Below are 6,000 nucleotides of genomic sequence, written 5' to 3'. Positions count from 1 at the left end.
CACCTAAAGAATATTTTGGAGGCCCTGCAGAAATCAGGACTCACTATCAAGAACACCAAGTACCAGATAGGGCAGAGCAAGGTTGTGTACCTGGGCCACCTTGTGGGTGGAGGCCAAGTTTAACCACTGCAGAGCAAAATCCAGACATCTGACCCTCGGTCTAGGTCCACACTCCCGCAGCTCTGCTGTGCCGTCTCTTGCCTCCAGACCCCGACCTCCTCCTTGGGAGGTTTGAGGCTGCTGTCCACTCCTGCGCCTGCTGCCCACTCCAACTGGGACCAGACTGCCTGCAACCACCGTAACCTTTCTTAATTTTTCCCTGTTGTGCCAGTGTTATTGTGCCCATCTGTGTCTTGCTCTAATTCAACCACTGTTTTCATTTTCTCGTGCCTGCCTGTTCCTTTCGCCACTGCTGCCCCTGCGGCCCCTCCCCCCCTGAATTCCCCCTGGGAATTCCCCCCTGAAATTCCCCCCCGGAATTCCCCCGCTTCCGCCTCCCAGCCCCTTCTCTCTCCCACCTCCCCTACTTAATGGCGGCCACTGCGCGGTCATGCCGCTGGCGCGCTGAAGGATCGCCAAAGGCAAGCCCGTCTGCCACCCACTACCCATCGCTACGACACCCCCACCCTCCTCGCACTCAACCCTGGAAGACAGAGAGAATGCCAACAGGCCTCGCCAAACACGACCCACGGCCAGTTCTCCTGCATCCACTGCCGCCAGACCCTCACCTCCACCCCGGCCTCCAACACCGCCAATGGCAGCACCGGCGTCACTCTAAAATGCATCCTCCTCAACGTACGCTCCGTACACAAACACGCCATGGAAATCTGGAACCTACTCAACTCTCTCTCGCCCGAAATTGCCTTCTTCACAGAGAGACCTGGGCCAACGCATCCTCCGCCCCTGACATCAGCACCGCCATCCCAGACGGATAGGAGATCCAGAGGAAAGACCGCCCCACCCACCCAGGAGGGGGCCTTCCCATTGCCCACAAGAGCACCCTCCGCCTCACCACCTCCAGCAAAACCTTCCCCTCCATCGAACACCTGCACTTTCAGATCCAGACCACCCCCCAAAGCCACACTCCGAGGACCCTCCGGCCCTCGAACACCCTTCGCCACCACCATCACCAACTTTATTGCACCCCACGCCATTGCCTCAACAAACTAAATACTCATTGGAGACCTGAACTTCCACCTTGACAACCCCAGCGACCCCAACTCCACTATCCTTTGTGACAACCTCGCCAGCATCGGACTTAAACAGCTCGTCAACATACCAACCCACAGAGCAGGACACACCCTCGACCCTATCTTCGCGGCAGGAAACAGCATCCAATTCAGCCACACAACACAGCCGCCATGGACCGACCACCACAGCGTACACTTCGCCATCAACAAACCCAAGACACCCAAACCAGCCCCACGCCCACCACGAAGGAACTGGAGCAAGGTTACTGACAAGAAACTTAACTCTACCCTCACCCGAGACAACCACACCTGGGCACTCGACGCAAACGACGCAGCCAAAGAACTCCACAACTGGATCTCCGACTGCACAGACGAGCTCGCTCCAATACGGAACCTCGAAGAGAATGCCCCAGGAAAGCCACCAGGTTCACCACTGCTCTCCACGAAGCCAGACGCACCTGCAGACGCCTGGAGAAGAACTGGAGGAACACCAAGACAACCGAAAACCACACCACCTACAAGGACGCCATGACGGACTACCACAACCAGATCAGACCCACCAAGAGGAACTTCATCCACAACAAAATCCTGGCCAACTCCACCAACTCCAAGGAACTTTTCATTGTCATTCAAGAATTCACCAACCCACGCAGCGAAGCCACAGACATCACCCCATGCCAAGACCTATGCGACAAGCTTGGAACCTATTTCCACCTCAAGATCAAAAACCTCTACGACAACTTCATCCACCATCCACCAGGTGCCACAGACGCCCCCCCGCCCCCTAGAAACACCAGCCAGCCTACCTTCCCCAACTGAACACCGATCACGCCCAAAGACACCGCCTCGACCATGAAAAGCATCCACTCGGGGGCCCCTACTGACCACTGCCCCCCTCACATCTCCCACAGAGCCGCGGCCACCATTGCACCGGAACTACAACACACAATCAACACCACCTTCAAAACAGTCACCTTCCCAGATGACTGGAAGCGTGCAGAAGTCAGACCTCTGCTCAAGAAGCCCACATCTAACCCCACCGACCTCAAGAACTATCGGCCCATCTCGCTCCTGCCCTTCGCAGCCAAATTTGCAGAGAAAACAGTCAACAGGAAACTGACACGATTCATTGAAGAGAACGCCGTCCTCGACCCATCTCAATCCGGATTCTGAAACAACCACGGCACAGAGACCGCCCTACTTGCCACCACAGATGACGTCCGCACTCTCCTGGACCAAGGCCACTCCACAGCTCTCACCCTACTTGACCTATCAGCGGCCTTTGACACCGTCTACCACTGCACACTAGTCGCCAGACTACACGATGCAGGCATACAAGAAACAGCCCTGGTCTGGATCTGATCATTCCTCACCGGAAGAAGCCAAAGGATCAGACTCCCACCCTTCCTCTCCAACCCCACGAAAATCATCTGCGGAGTCCCAAAGGGTTCATCCCTGAGCCCCACCCTCTTCAACATCTACATGGCCCCCCTCACAGCCATCGTACGACAACACGGCCTCAACATAGTATCCTACGCCGACGACACCCAGCTCATCCTCTCCCTCACCAAAGACACCACCACTGCCAAACTCAACTTCCAGAAAGGAATGCAAGACGTTGCAGTCTGGATGACCAACAGCTGCCTGAAGCTCAACGTCGAGAAGACAGAAGTCCTCGTCCTCGGTACCACCCCTTCTGCATGGGACAGCACCTGGTGGCCGACTGCCCTCGGAAGCCCACTTACCCCCTCAGACCATGCCAAGAACCTCGGCAACGTACTCGACTCATCACTCACCATGAACCGACAGGTCAATGCCGATACCTCCAGCAGCTTCAACACCCTCCGCAAGACCTTCTAGTGGATCCCCCCTGAGTCAAGAAAGACAGTCACCCACGCACTCATCACCAGCAGACTGGACTATGGAAACACACTCTATGCCGGCATCAACAAGTCCCTACTCCGCAAACTCCACACAATACAGAACACCGCCACCAGACTCGTCCAAGGCATCCCCGATACGAACACATCAGTCAACACCTACGAAGTCTCCACTGGCTCCCTGTGGAGAAAAGAGTCACTTTCAAAATCCTCACTCACGCCCCCAAATGCCTACTCAACAACGAAACCAAATACCTAAACGACAGAATCAACTTCCACGTACCCAAAAGAAACCTCCGATCTTCCAACCTCGCACTGGCCGAAACCCCGTGCATCCACAGAGCCAGAGCAGGCAAAAGATCCTTCTATCACATTGCAGCCAAGACCTAGAACGAGCTACCGGCAGACATCAGACGTGCCCCCTCCCTGAACAACTTCAGGAAGACCATCAAGACCTGGCTCTTCGGCTAAACAGATCTGCGGAACCCCCCCTCGGCGCCTTGAGACCCTCAAGGGTGAGTTGCACGCTTACAATTCCCTGATTGATTGATTGATGATGGACTGGGTAGCTCCCAGTACCCAGACTCAGGTCAGAGCTTTCTTGGACCTGACTGGGTACTACAGAAGATTTGTGAAAGTATATGGGTCTAAAGTGACTCCCTTGAATGATCTCACTTCAAAAAGAATGCCCAAGAATGTTCAGTGCAAAAACAACAGTTGATGGACAGAATGCAGAACAATGTCATACATTCATCCCAGTACAGAGATCTGGGCCTAAATCCATAGTTTTTTTGCTCACCATGCCATTCCAGTTTGAACCCAGCCATATGAAAATCAGTCTTGACCCGTTGCCTCATGGGAACAGTCCAGCCCGAACTGCCAAGCCAGGTCCTCCCTGGACTGGAACAAGCATCCTAGGACCGGTTTCGGGGTTTCACCCCTCTTCAGCCAGGATAGCTTGATTCTAGTGGCATGGAGAGCACGGGACTCACGTCTGAGCATACCCGTCCCACTCGGGGTGACAAATGCAATAACAACAGTTGATGGACAGAATGCAGAACAATGTCTTACATTTACCCCAGTACAGAGATCTGGGCCTAAATCCATCGTTTTTTTGCTCAACATGCCATTCCAGCTTGAACCCAGCCATATGCAAATCAGTCTTGACCCTGTGCCTGAATCTTGTCCCTGAACCGGTCCTAGGATGCTTGATTCCGGTCCAGGGAATACATGGCTTGACAGTTCGGGCTGGACTGTTCCTATGAGGCACAGAGTCAAGACTGATTTGCATATGGCCATGTCTGAACTGGGGTGGCGTGGTGAGCAAAATAACGATGGATTAAACCCAGACCTGTGACTGAGGGTGAATGTTTTGCCAATGTGCAACATTCCGTCCATCATCTTGTGTGTTTTGTTGTTCGCCCTATGTGGGAAGGGTACGCCCAGACGTGGTTCCCGTGCTCACTACGCCACTGGAGTCCAGCTATCCTGGCTGAAGAGGGGTGAAACCCCGAAACCGGTCTTAGGATGCTTGAATCCGGTCCAGGGAAGACATGGCTTGGCAGTTCGGGCTGGACTGTTCCCATGAGGCACAGGGTCAAGACTGATTTGCATATGGCCATGTCTGAACTGGGGTGGCGTGGGGAGCAAAATAACGATGGATTAAACCCAGATCTGTGACTGGGGGAGAATGTTTTGCCAATGTGCAACATTCCGTCCATCATCTTGTGTGTTTTGCTGTTCACCCTATGTGGGCAGGCTATGCCCAGACGTGTGTCCCATGCTCACTACGCCACTGGGGTCAAGCTATCCTGGCTGAAGAGGGGTGAAACCCCGAAACTGGTCCTAGGATGCTTGATTCCGGTCCAGGGAAGACATGGCTTGGCAGTTCAGGCTGGACTGTTCCCATGAGGCACAGTCAAGACTGATTTGCATATGGCCATGTCTGAAATGGGGTGGCGTGGTGAGCAAAATATTGATGGATTAAACCCAGATCTGTGACTGGGGGTGAATGTTTTGCAAATGTGCAACATTCCGTCCATCATCTTGTGTGTTTTGCAACAAAGTTCAGTGGACAGTTAGCTGTCAGAAGGCATTTGATGACCTCAAGCAGGCCATGTGCACTGCTCCCATGCTGCAAAGTCCTGACTATTCCAAACAATTCATTGTCCAAACAGATGCATCTGAGTTGGGAGTAGGGGCTGTATTGTCACAACTTAATGCAGAGGGTTAAGATCAACCAGTAGCTTTTATCAGCAGAAGGTTGATCCCCCCAGAGAGAAACGTTGGCCAGCTATTGAGAGGGAAGCCTTTGCTGTAGTTTGGGCTCTGAAGAAGCTAAGGCCATACTTGTTTGACACTCATTTCATTGTTCAGACAGACCATAAGCCCCTCTTATGGCTAAAACAGATGACGGGTAAAAACCCCAAACTTTTGAGGTAGTCCACGTCCCTACAGGGGATGGACTATACATTGGAATATAGACCTGGGAGTAACCATGCCAATGCGGATTATCTCTCCAGATATTTCCACTTAAATAATGAAGACTCAACTGGGCAAGGTTAGTCTCATCTCCTTACGTTGGGGGGGAGGTTGTGTCGGAAAGTAGGACCTGCTTCTTATGGTTACCCCCACTTTTTGCTTGATGTTACACTGTTTTTTGACTAGCCTGACTGGGATCCTGCTAATCAGAACCCCAGTCTATCTGCTTTCTCCCTAAAATGTATTGACATGTACTTAGGTACATGCCAGATTGGATACTAGGGTACCCTTATAAGTCCATAGTGTATGGTACACATGTACCCAGGGCATAGGTACCACAGAGGCCTCCCATGGGCTGAAGCATGTATTGTGCCACCCATGAGAGGCCATGTAAAATTGAACTACAGTCCTGCCATTGTAGCCTGTTTTACGTGAGAGGGTGCCTATGC

Source organism: Triturus cristatus, chromosome 2_2 (assembly GCF_964204655.1).
Source record: "Triturus cristatus chromosome 2_2, aTriCri1.1, whole genome shotgun sequence".
NCBI classification, from domain to species: domain Eukaryota; kingdom Metazoa; phylum Chordata; class Amphibia; order Caudata; family Salamandridae; genus Triturus; species Triturus cristatus.
The sequence above is the reverse complement of the archived record's forward strand: the minus strand, read 5'-3'. Positions refer to the sequence as shown.